We start from the raw sequence: 26,378 nt of genomic DNA, 5'->3' as shown, positions 1-26,378 counted from the left end.
GGTCAGCCCCCAGGGGTTGAGGAATCAAACAGCTGACAGAACTCAGAGACATCCTCACTTTACACAGGGTGCAAATGAAGAGATGTTTTGGGATGGGTGTAAGGGACAGCACAGGGAACTTCTATTTGTGGGGTGTACAACCCTCCAGGTTACTCGGCATGTTTAGCTATTGCCAAGTTTTCTAAACCCTGCCTTTGGGTTGTGGTGGAGCCATCACCTGAGTAAGTATGACTGAAGCAGGGATGATCCTGGAGAAATGTGATTGGACAAAAGGGAGGCCTGGCAACTGCCTGTCCAGAGTCTCGTTAGCCTCATGCTGCATTTGTCCCATGCAGCTGGACTCTTTCTGAATCAGGGTCTTCTGGTCTAGCATCAAACACAGTGGGCCGGATCATTTCTCTGTAGACACCTCTGAGGCAGGTGGCAAAGGTTAGGGATTTTTTGGGGGGTGGTGTTTCGAGACAGGGTTTCGCTGTATTGTTTTGGAGGCTGTCTTGGAACTCTCTCTGTAGACCAGGTTGGCCTCAAACTCACAGAGATCCGCCTGCCTCTGCCTCCTGAGTGCTGGGATTAAAGGCATGTGCCACCAACACCCAGCTTAATCCTAGTTTCTATAGCTTTCTTTAAAGAGGGGGTTATGAGGTAAGAACCATAGAATAAAATATATACCATAATGTCACAATGACTTGATAATTTTGAGAATTTTAAAAATTGCTTCCTTATTTTCTGACATTACAGTTGTTCCAGGTTATCTGTATACTAATGGTTCTACTAGGGTCAAATATTTCTGCAGGAAACCCTTGTTTTGTTATTAGTATTCAAAACATAGATCTGAGTTGCTACTGGAATATTAAATTTCATTTTATTTTATTTATCTTGGTTTTACAAAACAGAATTTCACCAGGTGATAGTTGTGCATACCTTTAATCCCAGTACTCTGAAGGCAGAGACAGGTGGATCTCAATGAGTTCAAGGCCAGCCTGGTCTACAGAGTGAGTTTCAGGTTAGCCAAGGCTACACAGAGAAAAGCTGTTTCTAAAAAAAATCAAATAAAACAAACAAAAACTCCGAATCTCATATAGCATTAGCTAGGCTTGAACTAACTACATAGCTGAGGCTGGCATTGAAATCATGATCCTCTTTTGTCATGCCCAAGTGCTGGGGTTGTTTGGTCAATTACATTTTAAATTTCCTGACAGCACTCAGGATACTCATATTTCCTGGCTTTCCTTAACTTCCTGATAATTCCTATCAAAACCAACTGTTGGCCTCACTGGATACCTAAACTGTCTTCTAGTTCTTTGAATCTTTGCTTGTAACACTGTCTAAATCCTTTCCATCCTTAAGGCTGGGTCTGGTCTTCCGTCCAAAGCCACTCCTAAGTGTTGATGATCCTGTCCCAAGAGTCTTGGAATACTCAAATGTAATCAAAGCCTAAACAGAAACCTGAGTGTCAAAATGTGACAACATGAAGTAGGATGGGATGAGAAAAGGACCCCCACATCTACATGAATCTTCCTTCATCTTTCCTTAAAATCTAGCTTAGTGGTTTGGACCAGTGTGGACCGGCTATTGGGTTCTCTTAGGGTTTCTCTGTGTTTGTGTGGTTCTGGTGACAAAGTCTTCTGAGTTGAGCTTTGTGATTCAGGGCTGCAGCTGAACATGACTCCTGCACCCCAACATAGCACTCATGAACAAGTACTCAGAGGAGCTGTGAACACTGGTGGTGTTCCAGAGTCAGGCTGCCCAGCCCCTCACTGTGGTTTTACGATAGGGAAACTGAGACTTGGGCAAGAAAAGGAGTCATCTGGAGATACATTGCTCGTAAAGAACGCTGGTCCTAGAAGAATGGTTTTATTACTGGCTCAGTAGATTTTCCGCTGCTGTGGAAGGGCTATATTTTCTTTTCTTTTGCAAACTTTATCTTAGCATGTCTACCCTGTACCCACACAGGCACCCAGTGACATTATGCTAGAAGACACCAGTGGAGAGTCTTGGAACCAGTGGAACCAGCCTTGAAAGCCTCGTTCTGCTCTTAACAGCTATTTGGCCTCCAGGTAACATTTCAGAGTCTCCACTTTCTAACCTGTAAAATGGGCCACAGGTTTGCTTTATGGCTTTGGTGAAAGCATGGAAATCAAGGCACCAGGAGCATGTTGAGTCTAATCTGGGTCCTCAGCATCTGTCTGGGGACCTGACTTGCCTGGGGTCATTGTGTAGCTCCCAAAACAGTTTCAGAAGGTCACCTTACTCTCCCTTTGTATCTCTATGGAGCTAGACACAGGCAGATCCTCAAGAGCTATTACTAGATGAAGGACTAGAGTCTGCTTTTTGGACTCACCTGAATACAGGCAATGGAGGGCCCTAATGTGTTACCCAATCAATAGAGTATCTATTCGTGGGAAGAAGCCAGCTCTGGCACTGTGTCCACATCAGAACACCTGAGCTGACCTTTCACTTTCCGTATGAGGAACCCGAGGACTCTGGTGGGAGGGCTCTGCTGAGGTGGGGCTCTGCCAACTGTCAGGGTGGAGGCAGGATTCAGGATCCAGGCCTGGAGGTCCTGGGCTTTCATCATCCCAGCTTGTCTGTCCCTGCCTGGGGCCCAGGCATGTCCACAGCTGAACAAGATGTGGCAGGAAACCATGAATCAAGGGGCAAAGGAATTCGTGAAGTTAAGCTGGCTTCGGGCTCTAAATCCCTTTGCCTTTGCTTCTAGGCTTGCTCTGGCCTGTCATACCTCCTTTCCCAGAGGCTGCTGGCTTCCCCCGGCAATGCCTTCAGAGCCCCCTTGGGAGCCAGTGATGGCAAAAAAAAAAAAAAAAAAAAAATTAGGGATGGTTCGGCACACATAGAAAAAGTCAGAGTCCCCATGTCCATCCTTACCGCAGTGGTGATGTGTGCCCTTTTAGAAACGTGCGTTTTGTGGACGTGGAAGTTTTCCTTGAAGTAAGAAAGTCTTGTGAAGACGTCCTGTTTGTCTGAAGGGTCGGTGTGACACACAGCAAATGCTATAAACTCCTCTGTGAAGAACTCAGGCTCCAGGCTCGGAGGGGCATGCCTTCTCTTGGGCAGACATCATTACAGCTTGTCTCCCAGCACAAGAAGGCAGAGAAGCGGCATAAATGAGCAAGTGGGGCTGGGTCCCAATAGAAGTTGTGAACACTAAAACTATTTGATCTAATTATATGTGATATGAATTTTTTTCAACTACTTAAAAGAAAAACTCCGTTTTAGTTTAAGACCATACCAAACATGGGTCTTGGCCGGACAGTAGAAGGGAGTGTGCCTGTCCCTAGCTTAAAGCTGGGGGTCAGGTGGGCCTGGGCTCAAACTTCAGCTCTGATACAAACTTGGCATCTGACCTCTGATGGGTACCTTAGCCTCCCTGCTCCTCCCTTTTCCTATATATACAGGGATAACGGTGTCTACTTATAGTATACCATAATGGAGAGCACAATGCCCCTGGCATGAACTATTTGAGTTTATGAAGACAGACACCACAGGCTTTGACATCTCTCTGTCTCTTTCTGTCTCTGTCTCTCTCGCTTTCATTTATTTATTTAGATTTTTTTTGAGATAGGGTTTCCCTGTGTAGCCCTGGCTATCCTGGAGCTTTCTCTGTAGACCAGGCTGGCCTCAGACTCGGAGATCTACCGGCACACCACCACATCTGTCTCTTTCTCTCTTTTTAAATTTCTGATTACCCCTGGTTTAAGACACCTACCTTGACTTTGTATTGTGTCTTTGAATATGTGCTCCTATGTGTCGATGAAAGGTGAACCTGACATAGTCCTTGCCAACCTCTGTATCTCCTTAGCAACAGAGTTAAGATGAAATCTAAACTACCATAAATCAAACCAGCATGTGGCATAAGATCTCCAAGGGAGGCGATTGTGACACCCAGCTTTACAGAGCTAGTGCTGTGCTGAAGTCTTCCTATGCAGACATACTCTTGTCTATATAGATGCTGTCTAAGGATGTCTGGAGCATAGGGGAGCTTTGTGGCTTGAGGACAAGTGTGGGTGATGAAGGCATCTGGAGCATGTCACATCTGTAACAGGCCTGTACCTAGTACTCAGCATTTGTTCCAGAATCCGAATCTCCAGTTTTACTCTTCCGAGCTTGGCAGGAGGGGACTATCATGATTCCCATTTGGTCAGCTGGAAATGGAGACAGGGAAACTGGTGAGGCAATCAGCAAACATACTTTCATGAACAGAACACAGAGATCCTTGCCTGGCCAACACAGCAGCCAGAATTTTACCCACTACCAATGTGATCCTTGAGCTTTGAGGCCTCCTTCTGGTCCTCCTTCTGGTTTCAGTGAACCCTAGGGCTAGGGATAGGATTCAGGTATGGGAACAGCATCAGCCAATATCACTAGGTGGGGATGTGGAATGTGTTAGGCACGCCTGGGAAACGGTGGTAGCCACCTGGTCCATCTATAGGTTATGATCCACACAGTTGTGCCCTTTGTCCCAGATACCTATGTATCTGAACTCAGGCAGGAGACAGGGGAAGGGCAGGTCCAATGACTCTGTCAGATACACATAAGTAGGAAAGTCCTCGTAACAAAGTAAGGCCATCTCACTTTGAAGGAATTTTTGGGCCGGGTGGTGGTGGCACACACCTTTAATCCCAGCACCTGGGAGGCAGAGGCAGGTGGATCTCTGTGAGTTCAAGGCCAGCCTGATCTACAAAGTGAGTTCCAGGACAGCCAGGACTGTTACACAGAGAAACCCTGTCTCCAAAAACAAACAAAAAAGAAAGAAAAAGAATTTTCTGTGTAGGATCATGGACCCTTCGAATCTTCATTTATGTTCTTAATTCCTTCTCTACATCCAGAAGCAACTTTCATGGTATGACATACAGGCAGAGTGGTAAGAGAATGGAAACAGTGCTGGGCGCAGAGCTCTGGTCCCAGCACATGTGTGTGGCCGTGCTCTGTCGTTTCTCTCATTTCAGTTCCTTCAGTGTATAATTAGGACTTAGGTAGCTTGTAGATCTTTCAGATCTGTCCTTTCAAGCTGTGGCATACCAGGCCGGATGAGCAAGAGAGGCCAGCCACTTCACTTCCGACTTAAGGAGACAAGGGCACTCTGTAGCAGCGTTAAATGTTTAGCTGTGTTTTCTGGACATCATGGTGCCTGGATGAGCATTTCCAGCCTTTGGGTTGCAGCGGTTCATAGGAGTTCATGATCTTTGTCCGTCTATCCACCAATAGACGGACAGCTTTCACTATTTACTCGGTTTCTGAGGCCAAGTCATTAGTAGCTCAGCTCTGCAAGCACAGGAAGTGATAGGGGCTCTTGGTATCTTAGGTTCTTCCTCTGGACGACAACAGGGATGGAGGCTGGATTTCCAGGACTGGGACTATTCAGTTAGTTACTGTACCTGAAATACTGCATACTTCTTGTGGCGTCTAGTAAGCACTATTGTTACCATTCAGGGTTCTTTGTGTACCTAGGACTGTGTGAGGAGCCTTCGTTCCTGTAAATGCCATTCTTCCGCTATAAATGGGCAGCTCTGTCTGGGTCTGCCGATTTTCCTTTGAAGAAGCATGGGTTTGCATAGCCTATGGGACTTGCCTAAGATGTGCCACTCCCCTCCAAGGCTGCAGAGGGAAGCTGCCAGGGCAGAGGGGAGAGGGGTGGGGAGGGTGGGCGGGTGGGCTCCTGACCCTGCCACTTAACATCCGTCACACTTCATCGTCCCACCACTGCAAACTCACTCCGGCCAGTGTCTTGTCTTGAAATGCGTGACCTGTCAGCACACGAGAGTCATCCGCAGCAACTGAGGAGCGGTCGGGTTTAGGTGCATCAGCGGAGCTCCGTGAGACCGGAAAGCTACCACTCTCTTCTCATCGCAGAGCTGCCTCTTAGCCAGATGAAATGAGAAACTTCCTGCTGAGAGACCATCAGGACATTACTGCTCAGATGAGTGAAGACTCACATGTCTCCACTAATATCCCGGAGGATCAGACAGATTATGCAGAACAGCAGTGCAATTTCCTCTTGGTTCATAGTCCCTTGGCTGGACATTGTGCAGATGGTAAGCTGGGAGCATGGAAATGATGAAATACAGACATGGGACATTCGTATATCAATTGAACTGCATCTCAGTACCACAGTTCTGAATGAAAATCCAGCAGGTCTTTGTCCCGATTCTTATCCCAATGCTCCCCCCAGTATGCACTATTCTTTATGGAAAGAGTCATATCCTTCCCCTTGAGCCTGAGGACCCTCCTGAAAGTACTTACATCTTTAGCTACCTTGCTGTCTATCATAGTGGCCTGTGCCTGTTGAAGTGTGTTCTCATCACAGAAATGCAAATTCTTGAAAGCAGCAGGATGCTTTTGTCCCATGTCTTCAGACCCAGAACTACCTCTCCACATTGACCGAAGACCTCAAGGCAACCTGGCACTCTGTGGTATGAAGTGAAGTCAGGTCAGGGTTCTTGGAACCTTCTCCTTCACCCCACTCCGAAGACCAGTTTTAGTTTGGCCAAGCCTTAAGATGCGATTTCTGCCAGATGTGTGCCTGGGTTAGAGGAGCCCAAGAGACTAGATGCAATGGCTGCTGACTGAGGGAGGGACCCATTCTAATGATGTCCCCCATGAGGGTTCATCCTCCAGGATAGGGCCCACTTCATGTGAGAAAGGCGCATTAGTCTGACTTCTCAAGTCAGGTAGAAACATTACCTGCCCCTGACTTCACTTCTTTTTTTTTTTAAAGATTTATTTATTACATATATACCAGATTGAATTGTAGATGGTTGTCAGCCACCATGTGGTTGCTGGGAATTGAACTCAAGACCTCTGGAAGAACAGTCAGTGCTCTTAACCTCTGAGCCATCTCTCCAGCCCTGTGACTTCACTTCTTGTGGTGGTTGAATGAACAAAGATACACAGTGGAAAGGTTATAATGGTCTTGTCTTGCACTAGGCTTTGAGTTTTTATCTCTAGAAACCCCAGTGCTGAAGCCATTGCTTTCAAACCCTGATTCTAACAAAGAAGATACCATGGAACTATTGCCGTCCAGCTCCAAGCCATCCTGGGCCTGCCTCTCCCAGGATCCAGGTGAAGACTGTAAGGGTCCTCCAGCTCCTGACAGCTGAGAATAAGGGAGCACTGGTAGGCAGTCCTTTGTGGGTACCCTACTCCCTGCAGACCTGCTCCCCCATCTCTATGGCACTCCTGTCTATCCCTTTCCCTGATAACCTGCACAGACAGTTGTAATAGAGGGCCCAGCTGAGGGGATTAACACCAGAAACCAACTCTACAGTTCTGAAGCCTAGAGTGCCAGCAAGATGGCACCTCCTGGAGTCTGTCTCTTTGGCTTATAGATGACAGAATCACACCAATGTGCTCACATGGTCTCTATGTACTTGTCTCTGTTATAATTTTTTTTCTTATAAGGACAGCCTTCTAACTTAATGGTTCTTAAGTTTCTGGCTCCAAAGGCCACCATACCATGAGTGCTAGTGGTTAGGACTTTAACATATGACTCTGTGAGGGACACAGAGGGACACCTGCCATTCTCCTGTTGTTAAATGCACATGGCCCAAATCTTGATTTTTCTGGGGATCATTTGCTCTGTAAAATGGGATTAACAAGAATTCTGGTTTCTTCGAGTTGTTGTGTTAATTAAGCACATGTATGGTTTAACATAGTTTGCCTCCTTAGGGCCCAGTAAATGCTAGAAGCATTTGAAGAAACTTAATTTAAAAAAGTCAGTGATCATGATGGTGAACACCAGTTAGTACTGGGTGACTTCATCATAATGGGCTTCTACAGCACCTGATGACCATCAGCTCATTTTTCTCCATGAGGCTTGACTGTGGCTGCCCAGCATCCCAGACTCAGGTCGATGCCATCCTCCACCCCGTCTTGAGGACTATGATGTACTCTGGCAGAGTGAGGCACTAGACATGCCTGTCTCTTCCACCTCTTCTGGGTAACCAGGTAACCCGAGGCTTCCTTACAACTTTCACTCCGGCATCTGTCTCTGACCTTGGCACCTTCCTAGGTGATGTGCTGGCTGCCTAGGGTGCTGCCAATTTACCCAGTGTGCCAACTATACTCTTCCTTCACTCCTGTGACATAGGGAACCCATGTCCCTTCCGGCAGGGGGGCTGCTTGGATTACTCACATGATGGTGCGGCTATTCCGCTGCTCCGTTCTCCCTGTTGGGGGTGGGTGGAGGGTAAGGGGGTGGAAGGGCGGGGAGAGTGGGGGGATGGGGGAGTGGGGCAAGGGAAGTGGGGGCATCTTTCGAGAAAGGCTTTCTGCTCAAAACCTTGCTCCTTATCTTCAAGTGTGCATTTCTGTCATCATCTTTAGAAATCTTAAACCATAAGCTGAATCTAATTCCATGTTCTGTTCTGTGTGTTACACATGTGCATAAACACTCCTGTGGAGAGGCTGGGGCTTTGTACAGGCTTCCTCCCAAGCTGCTGTGTGCATGCGTGCGTGCGTGCGTGCGTGTGTGTGTGTGTGTGTGTGTGTGTGTGTGCTTCCATACCTCCACATCTGCCAGGACCTTTCTGTTTGTAAGCAACGCATCTTTCATCTTGTCCTCAGCGGGGACACCTGCCCTAAGTAAGGCCTGGGGCCAGAGTCTGGGAGATGAGCTACTGTGATGGCTCCTTTGTGTCTTTGGTGGCTTCTTATCTCCCCTTACCACACTGTAGTGTGCTTGTCTGAGGCTTCCCTGGCTAGATTGGGAGCTCCTCAAGTGCTGGGATAGCCATTCATTCAACTTTGCCTCCGCAGGGCCCAGCACAGTGCCTGGCTACAGATGAATGGAGCCAGTGAGGAGAGTCCTGGGCCCCAGCCATGCTGGGCAGTGCCTTTCATGGCTTTTTCCGTTTGGCCTCACCTCTTCCTTTGTCCTGTTTTTAGCCTAATTCCTTTCAAGGCTCTGGCATGGGACTCTGAGCTCATTTTCATGATTGCTTTAAATATTTGGGGCTGTTGGCATGCCAACACGAGGACCCACGCTAAGGAAGGAGAGGAATTCTCCAGCTCTCTGGGTCCTGCCCAAATACAAGGAATGTGCCAGAGGCAGGGGAGGTTGTGAGGAAGTGCCAACTTGGGTCCAACGAAACTGCTTTCCTACCTGGTCCACGGAGCCAGGAATTTGCACAGGACACAAGAGAGAGGGGGCCTGGAAACGGAAGAGCCGCCCCAGAAGAAGATGAAGGAGCAACTGCACCTGCATGGAGAAGTGTTGGCTGGACCTACTGAAAGTGAGGGTGTCGAGGACCCCTGGGAGTGAGTGGCAGAAGGCACACAGGCTTCAAGAGCCACGTATGAAAACCAGAGACAGGAGAAGAGCCTGGAAGTCCTGTCATAGGAAGGCAAGGAAGCCACAGAAGGAAGCCACAGAAGGAAGCCACAGAAGGAAGCCACAGAAGGAAGCCACAGAAGGAAGCCACAGAAGGAAGCCTGTGAGCACTTAACCCGAAGACAGAGCTCAGAGCTCACTCTGCACAGCCCCTGCCACTTTATACACAAGGAAATGTTATAGAATCAGGCCTATCCCCAGCATTTGGGGAGGCAGAAGAAAAAGGATTTCAACAAATTGGAGGTCATCCTGGTCTACATAGCAAGTTCCAGGTCAGCCAGGGCAATATGGTAAGAGCCTGTCTCAAAACAAAACAATACAAAACAAACAAACACAAAAAGAAACAAGGAACTAGAAAGTTATAACTCATGGTTGTACCAGCTCTGGAACCCAGGCTCTTCTCAAGTCTCCTACCTTTTCAGCTAGGCTTGGGGGCTTTGGGATTTCTTCAGCACTTGTCACACACACAGTGGAGGCCCTGGCCTCTGTGGCTACTTCTTGCTCCTTGTCATTGCACTGTGTCAAGTATTTGAATGTTGTCCTCTTCCCAGCTCAGCCTTCTGAAGCACATAGCTTTCTCCTCATTTTAAAGGCAAGGAAACCGAAGCTCAGAGGCCAGATGATTTGCCTCAGATCAACCACCTACTGAGCATCACCGCTCAGATCATAACGCTGAGGCAAATTCTGGAGCATAGGCTCTGGACAGCTGTTTTCTGAAATCTTCCTGCTTGGCCTTTACAGACCGCAGAGTGTGGGTTAAAAAAAAAAAAAAGATAGCATCCCAGAGCTTCTGACTGGGAGGCTTGGGGCTGGTAAGTGGGTATCAGAGAGGCATGGGCATTTTCCTTTTTGAGAGTCTTCTGTTTAAAAGAGATCTATGACAATAGAAGGTGGCGAGATACTGGACCACAGCCAGGCTTTGATGGAGGAATGGGTTTGAGAGAAGGCAGTTGGCAGTCCAGAGATTCCCTGCCTGACTACTCTAGAACTGCCACTGGGGATATGGCGTCCCTCAGAGGGAGGAGAGTAGGCCCTAAGCACACTCAGCAGTTTCCATTTGCATGGCCACTCCAAACTGACAAAGTGCTTTCCGAATCTTCTTGGTTCTTACAAGGGGACGCTACAAGGGTGACTGGGTGACCGTCTCAAAGGCATTCAGTCGGAGAGCAGCATTGGCAGCCAGAGCCCAGCTCCCTATGGAATCCTTGCCCAAGGACCAAGACACCAGTAGGAATTCTTCAAGAATGAGCAATCCTGTCTCAGGAATGATGACCCGGCTGCCACTGCCAAGCTTACCCTGATTGGGCGGGCTACAGGAAATCCCATTTCCTGCACCATATGTTGGTTCAAGAAAAGCCATGTGAAATAGTTCTAGCTAGTTAGGTATAAATGGCAGTTTTCAGAGTAAACTGTGAAAAAAATCCTCTCTCCTAAAGACTGCCACAGGAAAGAACTGTTGTCTGAAACTATTCCTGGGAGATGGGAACAAATGTCTACTCATCCCAGATAGGGACCAATGACAGACCAAAGTAAGGATACTATCAAAGGATACTACCAACTTGGTGAACCAATGAGTTTCATTGGAGTTGCAGGAATATGAGTGAGGTGTTACTATTGGGAACAGAAGTGACTCAAAAGACAGCTGTACCACCACAAGCCAACACCAGCATGGATGATAGCTCATGGAGGCTGGAAACTTGGAGTGCATTTCACAACTTGCATGCAGGTGGACAGGTTGGAGAGCGTCTCTTTCAGGCATCTCTCAGCAGTCCTTACTGCTTAGGGAGAGGGGCACTTGCTGCACAGCAAGGACAAACACCATCTTTCTGCTTATTCCTGTGTCTGGGACAAGATGTCTGGGAATGTGTGGTTAACTTGCTACTTGGAGGAAGCCAGCATGGCCTTCTCTTTGTGTCCCAGTTGCCACTAGGTTGGCAGGACCCGCCATGATGCTCCATCTGAACACAGGCCCAGGAGTAATAGACCATGGACTGAGACTCTTCCTCCTGAAGAAGGAGGACAAGGAGAAAGCAGGAGAGAAGTCACATGGGCAAGAGGCATGAACAGAGAGATGAGAGTCTAGGTCCATGGTGACATCATCCACCAATAGGCCCCACTCCCTACAGGCCTTAGGTTTCGACTTCAGAAAATATAGACAATATCAGGTCTCCTCAAGAATTAAGATAGGATTTTCAGGACATTTGTGATTGTGTGGTAGGGGTGGAAAGTGCGGGTAGGGGGACACAGGAAGCACTGGATCTGTGGCTACCCTAAACCAGGCAGATAAAAGGGGCGTGGGAGTTCCATGGTTGTGTTAGTCAAGTCAAGGTAGAAACAGCACATGGCCTGTTAATACGGATTTGGTTATGGCTATACTGGTCATGCGTTTTACATTTATTATTTCATTAAACACCTCTAATAGTGCTCTAGAAGGGGTCCTCAAGGGGACTGAAACTCTGAGTTTAAATCTTTTCCCAGTGGCTGCTGGGCTAGTAAGCAACAGAACTCAATTTTGAATTCTGACTCCAGTACCTGTGCCCTTAACTTCTCCCCAGGCTATAAATGAGGTCCAGCTCCCTGAAGGCTATGGCTATGAACACTTGAACAAAGGTGAGCTATTGTTATGCAAGGGAAAGGGAACTAGATGGAAGTCTGCAGCTGTGTTTGTGACTGCCCCTTGAGCCTGTCTACAGAGCTCCTGTCACAATGGGTTAAGCTAGTCTTTTCTGGAAATACAAGTTATAACTCAACTGTTGTAACTACAGTGGGTAATTATGGGCTACAGTGGTCAGGAAAGCCTTCAGGGAGAATTATTTGAAGGACAAATAAAATGTAGAACAAATGAACATTCCAAGTTATGAAAACATGTTCAGAAGAAAGTGCTAGAAGAAAGACTGGGGGCCAGGTCTTTGAAGTCCTTAGGCACCACTGTGAGGAGCGTGAGTGGGCTGGATTCAGGGTGTGAGGTCTTGGAGGATGCTTGGAGCACGGGGACACCCATATTCAACCTGATTTGGGGTGGGAGGTGGACTGCTTGGCTACAGGACTTGCTCCATGGTAAAAGTCTGAATATGGAGACAAGTTTAGAACTGGAAAGTGCGAGACAGACCGCTCAGGAGACATAGAGCAAAAATACCATTGGGTCTGACGGCTATTGAGATCCTGGAGAAGTTCTCCAGGGTTACTTCTAAGTTTCACATGCTGGCTTTAGAAAGATGGAAACCACACACTTGGCTAGGGGTGGATGAGAGGAATCAGTATGGAGTAGTGTGCCAGTTGGCTTTCTGTTGCTGTGTGAACCAAAAGCAATGTGGAGAGGTCAGGGTTCATTTCACTTTACAGTTTACAGTCCATCCTTGAGGGAAGTCCGAGCAGGAACCCAGGCAAGGCAGGAACCTCCATACTATGGAGGAGCCCTGCTTACTGGCTTGCTGTCTGGCTTCTGCTCTCTGCTGGCTTCATTATATAGCTCGGGCCCACCTGCTCGGGATGGTGCTGCTGGACAAATTAATTCCTCACAGCTGTGGCCACGGGCCACACTGATCTGGATAGCTCTGCAATCGAGGCAACCTCAGCTGAGTAGGACAGGTCCATTTGGTTTTAGAATGGAGACTTGACAAGGTGGGCTACCCACATGGAGTTCATCCATATGCGATGAAGAAGTTAGTGACAAGCCAGAACCAGAGGTGTCCATTAGAAAGCTAAGGGAACTTTGGGTGGATCCTATGACAAAAAGAGGAGATTGCTGGTGTCCGGACTCGGCTGCCTCAGGATCATCTGCTCCGAGGAAAGCAGCTGTTAAAGGCAGGAGACAGTAGAGGCATATAACAAGAATACAGAAGGCAGGGACCGAAAAACCAGGAGTGAAGAGATTCCAGAAAATCCGGTCAACGGAATTAATCTTACTGCTGCACAGAATTCTAGACTGTCAAACACAAACACTTTGAGTATTTCAAAGGGGGCTTTAGGAGATCATGAGAAACCCAGTGTCTTCATAAATTGCTTTAAGGATATACATTGGTGTGACCCTTCTCAACGGCATTTTCAATGTGGTTCAAAGGGTTTAGGAAGTGCAAATTTGCTGGCCCAGAAATTCTCCAAGGAGATAATGACTCAGAAAACACAACCATCAAAGTTTAGGCAGTCCATTCTCAACCAATGGCCAATTTAGTTTTTAGAACAACTCTGTAAAGGCACAGCAGTGATGGCACATGCCTTTAATCCCGACACTCGGGAAGCAGAGGCAGGAGGATCTCTGAGTTGGAGACCAGTCTGATCTACAGAGTGACTTCCAGGATAGCCAGGGCTATTACACAGAGAAACTCTATTTTGAAACAACAAAAACAACAACAAAAGAAAACAACCCCAAAAGATAAATATCCTTTCTTCAAAAAGGTGTCTAGCTAAGCCAACTGAGCTGAGTCTAAGAAGGAATTCTGACATGGAGGCTGAAGTGAGGGACAGTTGCAAGGCCTTCGTTCTTACCCACCAGACAATCCTGCCCGTGAAATGATTGGGGGAAAACACAGCCCTCACCCCCAGGGGTGGTCATTTTAATAGGCTAACAGCAAGAACCAATCTACATGCTTAACATCTGGAAGAGTGACTCAAGAAAATGTGATTCCCAAAGGAGGCTGCACGCTATAGATGTGAAAATTCACCTGGCAAAAGAATGCTCAGTTACATGTGGGTGTAAGTGAAATGTTCTTAAGTGGGAAAAGCTCTTCCCAGAACAGCATGAGCCCAAATGCGGGGAAAGGAGGGCACCTGTGATCCTTCACGCGTTAGCAGACAACCGGACTAGACCACCTGCACCGCTACCAGGGACCCCTCCATCTCTGCCTTGCCTGGTGTGAGAATCCATCCTCATGCCCCCATCAGTGCCTCTGGACCAAGATGCTGTGTGTTTTAACAGAGGAAAGACAAGCAGAATGTGTGACATGGTTCCCTGCCCAAAGCATCATTGTTTCCCCCTCAAATAATTCCAGTGGCCTTTCTAGATGAGGCAGAATTCTCATGGATGGTTGCCTAATGGAAATGGTTGAGTAGAGCCTGGAAGTGTATTTCAGAGGAATGGTACCACACCACACAGTATGTGTGAGGGGAGCCGCTGGTTTCTCTGATGTAGGAGGTCCTGGAAAGTGCCTGCAAGGAGGTCCTGGCCTCTGGACCGTGGAGGATCAACCCTTTCACTGTCCCCATTATGTGCTCACCACACTTGCATTGCCAGCATTCAAGTCCTGAGATGATTTAGAAGCCACGTTCAAATCCTCTGGGTTTTCCGTCCCGAGCTTCACCCCAGTCCATGTTCAGGCAAAGCCCAGAACCGACTGCTTAGAAAAATATTTAATTGAGATTCCTCCTACACCGCCTATTTCTGTCTCAATAAGGCCTTGGCATGCCACGGGCAGCCAAATATATTGGCTTTTTCTTCTCTAATGCCAACCTACTTTTTTGTTTTATGTTCCCAAGTACATCTTGCCTAGCTTTCTCCAGAGAGAATTTATAGCATTAGCCTTTTGTGACCTGAAGGAAAAACTGTAGAAAGATGTTGGTTTGCTTAGAGAAGAGAGACCAGAGAATTCCTGCTTTCATGCTATCTCTCTGTCTCTCTCTCTGTCTCTGTCTCTCTCTGTCTGTCTCTGTCTCTGTCTCTGCCTGTCTCTGTCTCTGCCTGTCTCTGACTCTGTCTGTCTCTGTCTCTCTGTGTCTGTGTCTGTCTCTCTGTCTCTGTCTCTGTCTCTGTCTCTCTCTCTCTCTCTCTCTCTCTCTCTCTCTCTCTCTCGGCACCATGTTTGACAGGGATCATCCAAATTGATGACATTAGAACTGCTACCTGGCCCTTGGGTGCTCATACTCTAGCTACACCAGCAACACAGCGTATCAAGCATGGCAGATGCATCCAACAGAGCTGAGAGGAGCATCTGTGGCACCTCACAGAGGATACACAGTGGACACGGTCCTAAGCACCAGCATCCCCACCTGTTTAGCAGTGTTAGGGATTCAGTGAATAGAGAAGGCTGAAGAAAGGAGCAGTAAGGACACACAGTAAGAAACCCAGTGCATGTTTCATTAGCTTGGGGTCAATAGCTTGGGCACCTTTCCCGGTAGAATTCTTTTGTTGGATTTGAAATTCGACTCCAAAGAAGTCTTAAATATGATTAATTTTTCCTCTCCAGGCTTTGTTTCCATTATAAAATTTATTAGTACAGAAAAATGTTTTATAAACATTTTAGTGACACAGATCCCTTTCTGTAAACAAAAGCATATATGGTACCCATATTCAATTGCAGTAAAAATCCCAGCCATTTTGGCCAAGATGGGGCTGGGAGACCCCAGTCATTGCTGGTTTCCTTCAGTCTCGCACTAGCTCACCTCAGTAGAACTTCAGGGATCTCCAGGGCCGCAGGCTGAGGGGCTGCTTCAGGCTTGCCTGGCTGTGAGCCGGTGCCCCAGCTGTCACTTCTCCCTCTATCTGCACACACTGCTGCTCTGTGTCTCTTGCAGCAGGGCACACCTCCATGGAGGCTGGCAGGAGGTGGTCTTGATGTTTGGGATCCCCAAGTGCTGGAAACATGCATGGTTCTTTTGGTGGAAGAAAATCACTATTAAAAAAAATCAGGTGGAGTGCCAGAGAGAGAGAGAGAGAGAGAGAGAGAGAGAGAGAGAGAGAGAGAGAGAGAGAGAGAGAGAGAGAGAGAGAGAGAGAAAGGAAAGAAGCCACACAAAACAAACCCGAACTATACCCTGGGGGTATATTGCACACAGTTCTGCTTCTTACAGATGGTCTAAGGGCAAAGAACCCTCATTCCCTCATCCCTTTTGTAGGACAACCTACAGATACTTTCAATGTGTGGGTGTTGATGTCTCAAAGGGATTTTCTTCTTTGTAATGTTAACAAAGGTGAGTTAGGGAAGAATCTTTTCGTTTTATCGACCAGGAAACTGAGGCTCAGTGTCATTGTCCCTTCCATGAAAGAACTCAAGGCTCACTAAGATACTGAGGCTATGTATCTTACACCATTTTTGTTTCCTAAGTAACAGTCCTTTTGTCACATAATTTTTATCTTTTTGTTAATATAACCATTTCCTCTGTGGTTGTCTATTTTCTTTAAAACATCTAGAACTGAAGCTGGACTTCTGGTCCTTTTTAACATTGCTTTGAAAGCAGTCTAAGTGTTCAGGAATCAAAGAAAGCCCTACAAGGCTAGTGCCAGGTTGCCTTCTCTGTCCAAGGACAGTGTTTTGGTGATCTTGGCGAGAGCTGGATGGTGGACAAGAGATTTCTAGGGTGAGGATGATTTCAACCCTGGGAATCTATAATTCCATAAATCTTATTAACATAGGAGCTAAATACCAGGCGTTCCTTTGGGTTTGTGTGCCGATATGCTTAGCCTTTTCTAGCAGCTTCTCCATGAGCCTGGAGCCTTTTAGGGGCATTCCAAACCCCTATCCTCTCCCCCCCATTGCAGCGCTGGCCTCCCATCAAGCATCTTCACACTCCGCTGCTTCCGTCTGGAACTTCCTTCCTCAATTCCTGATGCTGGCTGCCTCTGAGCCTGCTTGCTATTCTGGTGCCTAGAGACCCACACGGCTCTGCCAACCAAATTCCTGCTAAACTGCAACACCGGATAAGGGTAGGCTTCCTTGGAGGCCAAATTCATGGACAAGGAGGCCGGTCTGTGACTTCTAGGTGTTCATCAGAGCATACATTAGAGGAAGTAGGACACTGACCGGGGGAATCTGTAATAATTCATTTAACCCAGCAAAGATATTACTAAAAGCATATAAAGAACTACAAAAATGACTGTGGGGCCCGATGATTTCATTCTTTGTAATACTGATTACCCTAAAGTCACAGACTGCCTGCTATGGGGTTCAGTCCAGAAACTTGCATCCTTTCTCTGCAAAAAAGTTGGAGGTAACTGGGTATTGGTAGCACATGACTGTAACCCCAGCACTTGGGAGACTGAGGCAGGAGGATCAAGAGTTGCAGAACAGCTTGAATTCATAGTGAAATTATATCTAAAACAAAACAAACAACAGTGAAACAAAACAAAACTTTTCACCAGAATGGAGAAGTCTAATTATTTGGGGGAACCGCTGATGGGTTTCAGGGACCCAAGTTAAACTTAAGAAAATACAGGCGATGAGCTCACTGCTGGCTTTGTCTGGGGAGCTTGCAAGACTCTCCACCTCCAGGAAGACTTGGCTAGGTATTCATCAAAGTTTTAGGAAACCTGACACTGGAATATAGTGAGAAGCAGGGGTGAGATTGAATACAAGATGAGCCAGGCTCTCTCAGAGGTGCGCATGGAGGGCTCTGGTTCCATCAACTTAACGTGAACTTCTTCAGAGCAGACTGAAGTCCTTTCTTCTGCAGGCCATTCCTTTCTACCTTGCCATTCTCCAGTGATGTCAGTACGCTTCCTTCACCATCCTGACATCAGCCAGGAAGCGTTCTTGATTCCTGTTTCCTATACCCTGTGCATCTAAGCCATTGATGCACTGAACTATTCCCTCTCCTGTGGACGATTCTCCCACTGATGCCTCTGGCCTGCCTCATGTCTCGTGGCAGGGAAGTCTTTTAGACATTGAACTCCAGCTTCATAATATCAGGGCCTCCCACTAACCACATTCCAGTGAAATCACGGCCACCACCTTCTACCCAGCTTTCTAGCATCCACATGCCCCACCCTGTCCCTTCCTTGTCACATCATTTTGTGATGTTCTGTTCCAGGAATTTTCTTCTTGAGCCAGTCTTGTCTTGTCTTCCTGCACTTCTGTAAGTGTGTCAGCCTGCTTGTTCCCCACACACTTGGGCCTGAAATGCCAGCTTCAGTTCTGTTCCAATTTCTCAGGGTGCAGAAGCCCATCTTTCCTGGGAAATCTTCAGACTGGGAATGGTCCCCTATATGCCCTTGCTTAGTTCCAATGCCAAGCATCTACTTGGTATTTTATTATATTCTACTAAGTGTTGTCTTTTCAATAAAGTGACAGTTCTGCATGAATGTTTTTTCCTGTCATATAGATAAAGAATGGAAATTCCAGGAAAGTATTCATATATCTCTTAAATAGTTGTGATATGACTGAACCAAGATTTGCAACAAGGACAGCTTGATGTTTTTCACTATGCTGTGCCTTTGTTCCAAGATGTATTTCATAAATGCCCTGAATCAGACACAGGAAGTGAAGGTATGTTTAGAACCATTGTTAGAATAAAATTCTTCTGTGTTTATTTAAATTATTAATTACGTGTGTGTATGTGAGTGAGAGAGTGTGTGTGTATGTGTGAGAGAGAGAGTGTGTGTGTATGTGTGTGAAAGAGAGAGAGAGGGAGGGAGAGAGAGAGCATGCGTATTTTCTGACATTTATGTGGTAGAATCATTTCTTCCTTTTTACTTTTAAGTGGGTTCTGGGGATCAACCTCAGGTCATCAGGCTTATGCAGCAAGTGATCTTATCCACTGAGCCATCTTGGCAGGCCATCTTCTGTGTTTATTTTCATCACACCCTGAAAGCTTATGTTTCAAATTGATGTTCTGTAATGCTCGTTCCTTTTCCCCAGGGAAGCAAAAGGCAAGTTGTGTATTTGTGTCTCTTTGAGAGTAGTTCTTCTAAAGTGTTGCTTGGTAGGAAATGGCCTGGGGATGTCTGATGCTGCCTTTGAACTAGACAAGCAAGGTGGAGGAAATGATAATTGGCCGAGTGTCTCTCTCAAGACTGGGGCCTACTACTTTGAATAAATGTTTCCCAAAGGTTCATGTGTTAAAGGCTTAGTCCACACCCTGTGGCATTGTTGGGAGATGGGGAAACCTACAAGAAATCTAGTGGATGGCTTTAGATACATATCCTTAAAGGGGATCTTGGGACTCTGTTACCTCCTCTATCTTTTGCTTCTAAATTTACTATGAAACATCTTCATCTACTTCATACCCTCACCATTCAATCAAAAACAATAGATCAACTGATTATGGGTTGAGAACTCTGAAACTGTGAACCCTTGGAACTCCTTTCTCTTCAAAAGTTGATCTGCCTAAGGTTTCTGTTACCATGATAGAAAACTAGTTAATACAGTAATTAATCTTGCATGAGATCATATCATAATCAAATGGAAAGGGCCACAAAATAGATTCAAGGAACAGAACTTAGGTATTTTAAATACATGTGCCTTAACTAGATTTCTCAGGTGTGAGAAATTTCCCAAGAGCTCAAGAGAAGAAGGCCCCTCTGCATTAGACTGTGAATCTAACCCCCACTGTATCAGGCTACACGCAGAAGGGGCCACTCAGATCTGGCACAGGCCAGGAAGATGTGCAGGGGAAGAAAAGACAGAAAAGAGAGGGAAAATAACCGGGAAACAAGTTGGTGAAAGCCCTTATTAGGTAGATGGAAAATTTGTCTCAGATTCGTGAACTGAGAAGGGAAGGTCCAAACATCAACTCTTCCCCAATGCTTTCCATACGGCAGCAAGGTAGATACAAGGCCTATGCTAAGTGGTTTCTGCCCATCATTCTGGAACTTGCTGACTGACATGCTAAAGGCTAGGCTGTACTTGGCCAGTACAGGAGATGCCTGGGTGTACCTCTTGGTCTTTCTACTGTAGACAAAGAGACACGATGTTGGGGACTGATCCCACCCCAGGCACTTTCAGTCTCCATGGCCTAGATTCCCAAAGGCCCTCACTCTAGAAAATAAAGGTTGCTGAGGCCTTACCATAGAACTGACATAAGCTGTCAACATTTCTAAAGATGACACCATGCTCCTTGTTCTGAGGTTCAAGCTCATGTGTCTTTTTGGTGGTAGGGTCTTTGGTTTCATGAAAGAGAGAACTGAAGGGCCCAGAAACCTGAGGAGGTTAAAGTAATAGAGTTTCCTAGAAGACTCACCTCTCTCTCTTCTGAGATGCAGCTATGCCATAGAATCCACAGCCTTTCTGGGGTCTTGGGAAGAAGAGAAAGTGAGGAATCATTTTGTGAGTAAGTGTGGGGCTTTGTGGTTCGCCTTATCAAGGATGGTGGCTGAAGGGTGGGCAGGTTTTCATGATCACAAAATATGCTCCATTCAGCAGCTGCTTAGACGAAAGTGACTCAGTTCCTTAAAATAAAGGGGCTGTCCCATAGGAAGTGACACAGAGTAGAAACAAAACGGGCTGTAGAATCATGCACTCTTGGGGTCACTTCCCAACTCAGGCTCCTGGTGTTGTGTGATGTGCCATCTTTTCTGAGTGGACATGTGCCCTCCGAGGAAGGCTGGGGGAACCGAACAAGACGGCTGCCTGAGTACACCCTGACATCTTCCGGTCTTTAAAGCTGTGTCTCGAGGTCCCAGCCAGAGGAAGTTCTAAGAAGTGATGGGAGTTTCTGTTTGCTCACACAGACCTAGGGATCTTCGGTCTTCAGGAACTGGGGCTTGCTCAGCGATTAGGCTCAGAAGAGGGATAAGGAGGAGCCAAAAAGGCTGGGTGAAGTCATGTTGCAAGGACCGGGGAGGTGGACCAAAGAGAAAAACTGGACTTTTCTTTCCTAAGCCAAATCAGGCCTCTCTTCATCCCACTCCCGCTTCCTGTGCACAACATGGCCCAGAGCAATGTCCCTAGCATCGGCCTTACCCATCCCCTTCTGGCATTTTCAAAACACAGCTCCTGTGATGGTTGATTCTGATGGTGTGTCTGCAAGGGTGTTTCCAGGAGGATTAATTGAAGATAGAAGACTCGCCTTGAATGTGGACCATCCCACCGTAAACGGAGGTCTCTCCCTGAGTAAAAAGGAGCAAAGAAAAATCCAGTGGAACACCAGCATCCCTGTCCCTGTCCCTGTCCTCCTTCTGATCCAAGATGTGAGCAAGCCACCTCCTGTCACCAGACAGCTGATAAGGCTACCATGCTTATTACTGTGAACTGTGATTCCGAAAGACGTACGTATTTCCCCTTACATTGCTTTTCTCAGGTGTGTGGTCACAGCAGTGAGAAAGGTAGTTACTATACGCCCCCCAATTCTTTGACTCCTTTTACCGAGATGTGGCAGTTGCCTCCCCACCACTTGAACATGGCCTTGAGACTCCTTGACGGATGAATACGGTAGAAGAGGTGCTATGCCAACTTCTGGACCCAGGCCTCCAGAACTGGCAGCCCCCACTTCCTGTCTCTTGAGACACTCTTGGAACCTGGCCACCATGAAGACAGGATGCCAAGGCAGCCCATGGGGAGGAAAGGCCAGTGTGGAGAGGGCCGGCGCTCCAAGTCTACAGGCCTGGCCAGGCACTTGGCCATCCCTAGGATCAGGATGCCAGCTATGAGAGCAGCCATCCTGTATCCCACCCCAGTCAAATGCCCCAGCTGGCAGGCAAGGAGAAGAGATAAACCGTTCATTCGACTGCCCAGCCCAGGTTTCAGATCTGTGTACACAGTAGATGTCGGTCATCCTCTTAGTCTCTGAGTCTCTGGATGATTTATAACTGCAATAGAAACCTGGGGTTTCTGGCTAGGAGGAACCTGGGGTTCCTCTAGGTCTATAAACGGTACTGACATTTCCCCTAAATCAGCCCTACTCCAGAGATCCTGTAAAGCTATCTTTCTCTGGCAAACAGATGCACAAGCATCCCCACTCCTCTGAATGAAGGTGCAATGATCAAGCAGCCCCCTCACCCTCCCTTCTCAGTTTGCTTCTCCCTCACAACCTAGTTTTTCCTCTCCCCCTTTTCTAGCAGAAACCATCTTAGCCTCAGTCTCCCACAAGCTTCCCTCACTGCACGTCTGAGTGGAATCTCAGGGAGTGTGTGTGTGTGTGTGTGTGTGTGTGTGTGTATGTGTGTGTGTGTGTGTATCACTTAGAAATTAGCCATTTTTCTCTTTAACTCTTCCTGTTTATGTTGCTCTGCACTTTCTAATTTTTCTACAGTGGGCATAGATTGGCTAGCTTCCAAAGCCAATGTTCACGGTTCACCAAATTTCACATTCTGATGAATTTACTTCCAGGCTTTCATCTGTATTTAAACATCTGCTGTGTGTTTAAGATTCTGCTATAAATGCAGTCTTGACTCTTGACTTCTCGCTGTCCTTTATATTTTAGGAGTCTCTTTCTCTCAATAAATAATTTCCCAAGCCTGATTTTAATGACTTTATACTGCCCTAGCATATATAGAATTATTTATATTGTCCTAGCATAAATAACTTATTCAATTATGTAGTTAATTTGTTTAATAGGATTTATTTGATATTTAGATTGTGTTATGCATACATATTTTATATACAGAAATATACACATATGTGTATGTCACATCTTTATATATAAACTTCTTTGAACCTTTACATTTTTAGTGTTTTCACCATTTTAATTTTTTCAATTTATTGGTTACTTAATAATAATATGCACATTATTATTATTATTATTATTATTATTATGTAGCAGCAGTAGTATTACATTTATATGGTATGTCACACATGTCATGTGGAGGTCTGAGAACAACTTTGGAAGTCAGTCAGTTCTCTCCTTCCACTCAAGTGAGTTCTGGGTCTCAAACATGAGTCACCAGTCTGTTACAGAGAATGCCCTTACTTGATGAGCCATGTTTCTCAGCCCTACTCTTTGTTCTTTTGAAACACGCTCTTGCTATATAGTGCAAGCTGGCCTTGGGCATGAGACCCGCCTTCCTCGGTGTCTGCAGTGCTGAAGCTATAGGCATGTCCCCCTGGGCCTGAGTGCCTCATGTTGAGTCTTGATAGCACAGCACAAACCTTCAGAACCCAGCCTTCAGAATGCTGGCTTGCAGGAGCCATTTCCTTGTTACCTGGGGCATCTCCTAAGCTTTGTTCCAGGGTAGGAACAGGAGTGGGGAGTCTAACGCAAGCAGAGATCAGGACAAGATATGGGATGCGAATGTGGATGGCAGAAAAGACTCTTGAGCATGGCTTATAAATATTTCAGCATCATGGGAGACAGTTTGGTTTCATTATCAGAATGAGAGAAAAGGAGAATTAGTGGTCACATGGAGAGATGCCATCCGTATATGACCACATTTCGTCCTCACAAGGACCATGAGTTAAGACTATCTTTGTTATAAATGACAAAAATGGGGCATAAGCAGTTAGACAGCTTGTCCAAGGGCAGCCAGCTGGCAAGAATGGAACCCAAAGTGAGATCTGGCTCATCTAGTAATATCAGCCCCTGGTCTGGCCCCAGACTTTCCCTGTCAACGCCGGGATGGAGAGAGAGTAGGCTCTGCCTGCCTTCTCCTTACCTCCTTCCTCGCCTTAAATGGCTCTTTCTCTGTTGAAACAGGAGTCAATGAGATGACTACAGGGAAACCCTTTCCAAGAAATGGTACACCATCCCCTGGAAGTTACTGATCTTTATCACAAATGTCTGCATATGAGAAGGCCTCCTCTTCTAGGTCTCAAGCTGGACTGGAAGATCTTGGGCAATGCTTCTGGGTGAGGGGTTCTGAGATGATCTGCCCTGCATTCTCCTGGTACATAGAGCAGAAGGCTTGCCATGTTGCAATGAGGCTGGGTAGCCACCACTGGCTACATGAAATCAGGCAGATCAAGAACTATTGATAGTGACTGCTGGACCTGTCCTCAGAGTCTGAGTCAGGAACCGCTACAGAGGGCAGTGGATGGCGGGGGTGGGAGGGTGAGGGGTGGGAAGGGGAGGTTGGCATCTGTATCAATCTGAACCCTGTGTTTAAAGTCTAGCTTGATGCAGGAGGATGTCTCCTGGCCATTAACTCGCACTTACCCTTCAGGTTCCCTTTGCCTGATTTGACCCACATGCCTCATGTTCCTTGTGGGTAGCTTCACCTGGGTGTGACCTTTAAGCCATTTTAAGACAGTAAGGATGAGTCTGATCCTCAGCTGATCTGAACCCATAGCTGGTTGGTTCTGCAGGAATTTCCCAGAGGCCCTGTGTGGCAGCAAACATTAAGTCTTAAGTTGCTGAACGGCATGAGATCTGCCTGTGCCAGGAGAGAGGAGGTGACCAAGGGCAAGAGTGAGATGCAGGGTAACAATTATCTCCCAACGCAGAAGCTTGCCACTATTAAGCACTGCTATGGCTGTGTACAAGTGTGTACAAGTGTGGCTGAGCTCTGCCCGGATGAGGAAAATGGAATCCTGGTTTCTTGAACTCATTGCAAGTATCTTTTCTGACTTCTTAAGAGTCACAGGCCCCCTTCTCTCCACCTCTGCACACACAGCCCAGCTTTGGCTTCGAAAATCTTGTTCTAGCAGCTCCCCCTGAGCTGTCACCTTTCAACCTATCAGGGATAAGCTTAATGTGACCCAGTGCCTTTTCCTAGGTATATAAATGGGGGGGGTGTCCACTGTCTTGTTCTATGTCTTGACATTTCCTTCATGTCAAGAAGGGAATGCCTTTCCTCCACTACAAAGTGGTGGATTCAGAAAGTCCACTGGTCCCAGTGCTGGTACAGTCACCATCTAACTTTGTCCCTAACAGTGTAGATAACAGTAGGAGAGTGGGGAAGGGCTAACTAAGTTCACCCTGGTGTCACATATAGAGCGTTTGACCTTCAGTAAACCCCAGTGAACGTCTTCTATTTCTGCAACCTCTGGTTAACTATAGGTCTCCTAGATGCCGGGGTTTCCCTTCACCTTGACTAATAGATGCCATGAAACAGCCACAACTGAATCCCTGCTTGAGCGACCACAAATGGGTAACCACCAGGCTCGTCGCACATCGGGAGGAACAGAGCTGACATCCATTGAAGTGTCATTTGGGACGGAGCCCACACTAGACACTGACTGTACATTGCCTCATCCAGTCCTCATAACTTGACTCCTACGGGCATGGAAGCCGGAAAACATGAAAGCCACGTTGCCGACAAGTAGTGGTTGGTAGGTCTGTGGGCCTGAATGGCAGAGCCTAAAGCCACCTATGGCGAACAGTATGAATTCCATTGGGAAGGCAATTCCTTTTCTATCTAGGCTTCCCAACTCCCCAAAGCAGAAAGCTGACGCTCGTGTTTAGAAAAGAGACTCAGGGGGAGCGGCATTCTCCTTAAAGCCAACTCCCACTTCTTTCAAGCCAGGCTTAATGACCCAAACTGCCAGCAAGGATGAAAGAATCTTGTTAATGAAGTCCTCCACCATGGGAAGAAGATGAAAGAAAAAAGAAAGCGGGGAGGGAGGGAACAATCCTTCACAAATATTTTCTGTTAATAAATTCCATTTTGCCTCTAAAATGTTTGCCAACTATCTAAGTGGACAAATTTTTCACATACCAGGGCAAACCATAGCCCAAAGGGCTCTCTGGTCTGCCTGCCTACAGACTTGGTGTCTACAGTCTCTCTAGGGGCAGCCTCTTGGGGATCATGTAGTCTTTCGCGGAGATGTTCCTTTGCCTTGAGGAGGCTCAGGGAATTTAGGCTCGCTCTTCTCCTGTCCAGGAGGAAGATGTTCTGAAGTCTTGCACGCCTTCCTTTCCTGCTTCCTTCTCATCCCCTCTCCCTTCCTTTCCACTCCTTCTCCTGAACTGGAATGTGGAAGGCTTGCCTCTCAGCTTTCCTGCCATTATCCCGGGGGAATCTAGGGCAGTTCGGCTTGGAGCCTGTCCCTTCCACCCTTCCACCCTTCCCCCTTTCTCCTTTTCTTCTATTCTCTGTCCTCTCAAACTTACTGGTATGGGAATCAAGGGGTTCCCAAACCCTGGGTGCCCTCTTTCTATATTCCCCAAATCCTGCTTTTTTGTGTGTTAGCAGATTTCACACATATACTAAGGGCTTATCTACTGTGTCTGTTTCCAAAAAGAACACACGGTCTCAATATTGGTTTGAAGGGGGTTTGGGTTAGCACCAAGGTCTTGTTCATCTTGTTGAGATAATGGTCATCTGGAGACTCTGAAGTCATGGGGAGGGGGAGGGGGGATCTGAAGGAGAAAGATAGTCATTCATCAGCTGCTTCTGTCAGATTAGAGATCAGATGTGGATCTAGGGAAAGCTAAAATGGGCCACAGGGCTGGTTTGTCTACTCCCTGGTGGAACATTCCTCCTCCTGTCAGCTCAGTTTTCTCCTTT

General features: G+C 46.8%; 1 long non-coding RNA gene across 1 annotated transcript; it reads left to right on the top strand.

Annotated features, from left to right (window-relative positions):
• Positions 1-1,933: 1,933 nt before the first annotated feature.
• LOC121142795 lies at positions 1,934-25,547 on the top strand. The gene is made up of 2 exons (XR_005879901.1): positions 1,934-2,057; positions 24,929-25,547. It is a non-coding gene; the product is annotated as an uncharacterized LOC121142795 (long non-coding RNA).
• The last annotated feature ends 831 nt before the right edge of the window (positions 25,548-26,378 follow it).

The sequence above is a fragment of the Mesocricetus auratus genome, unplaced genomic scaffold (genome assembly GCF_017639785.1).
Source record: "Mesocricetus auratus isolate SY011 unplaced genomic scaffold, BCM_Maur_2.0 Super-Scaffold_100010, whole genome shotgun sequence".
NCBI lineage: Eukaryota > Metazoa > Chordata > Mammalia > Rodentia > Cricetidae > Mesocricetus > Mesocricetus auratus.
The sequence above is the reverse complement of the archived record's forward strand: the minus strand, read 5'-3'. Positions and strand labels throughout refer to the sequence as shown.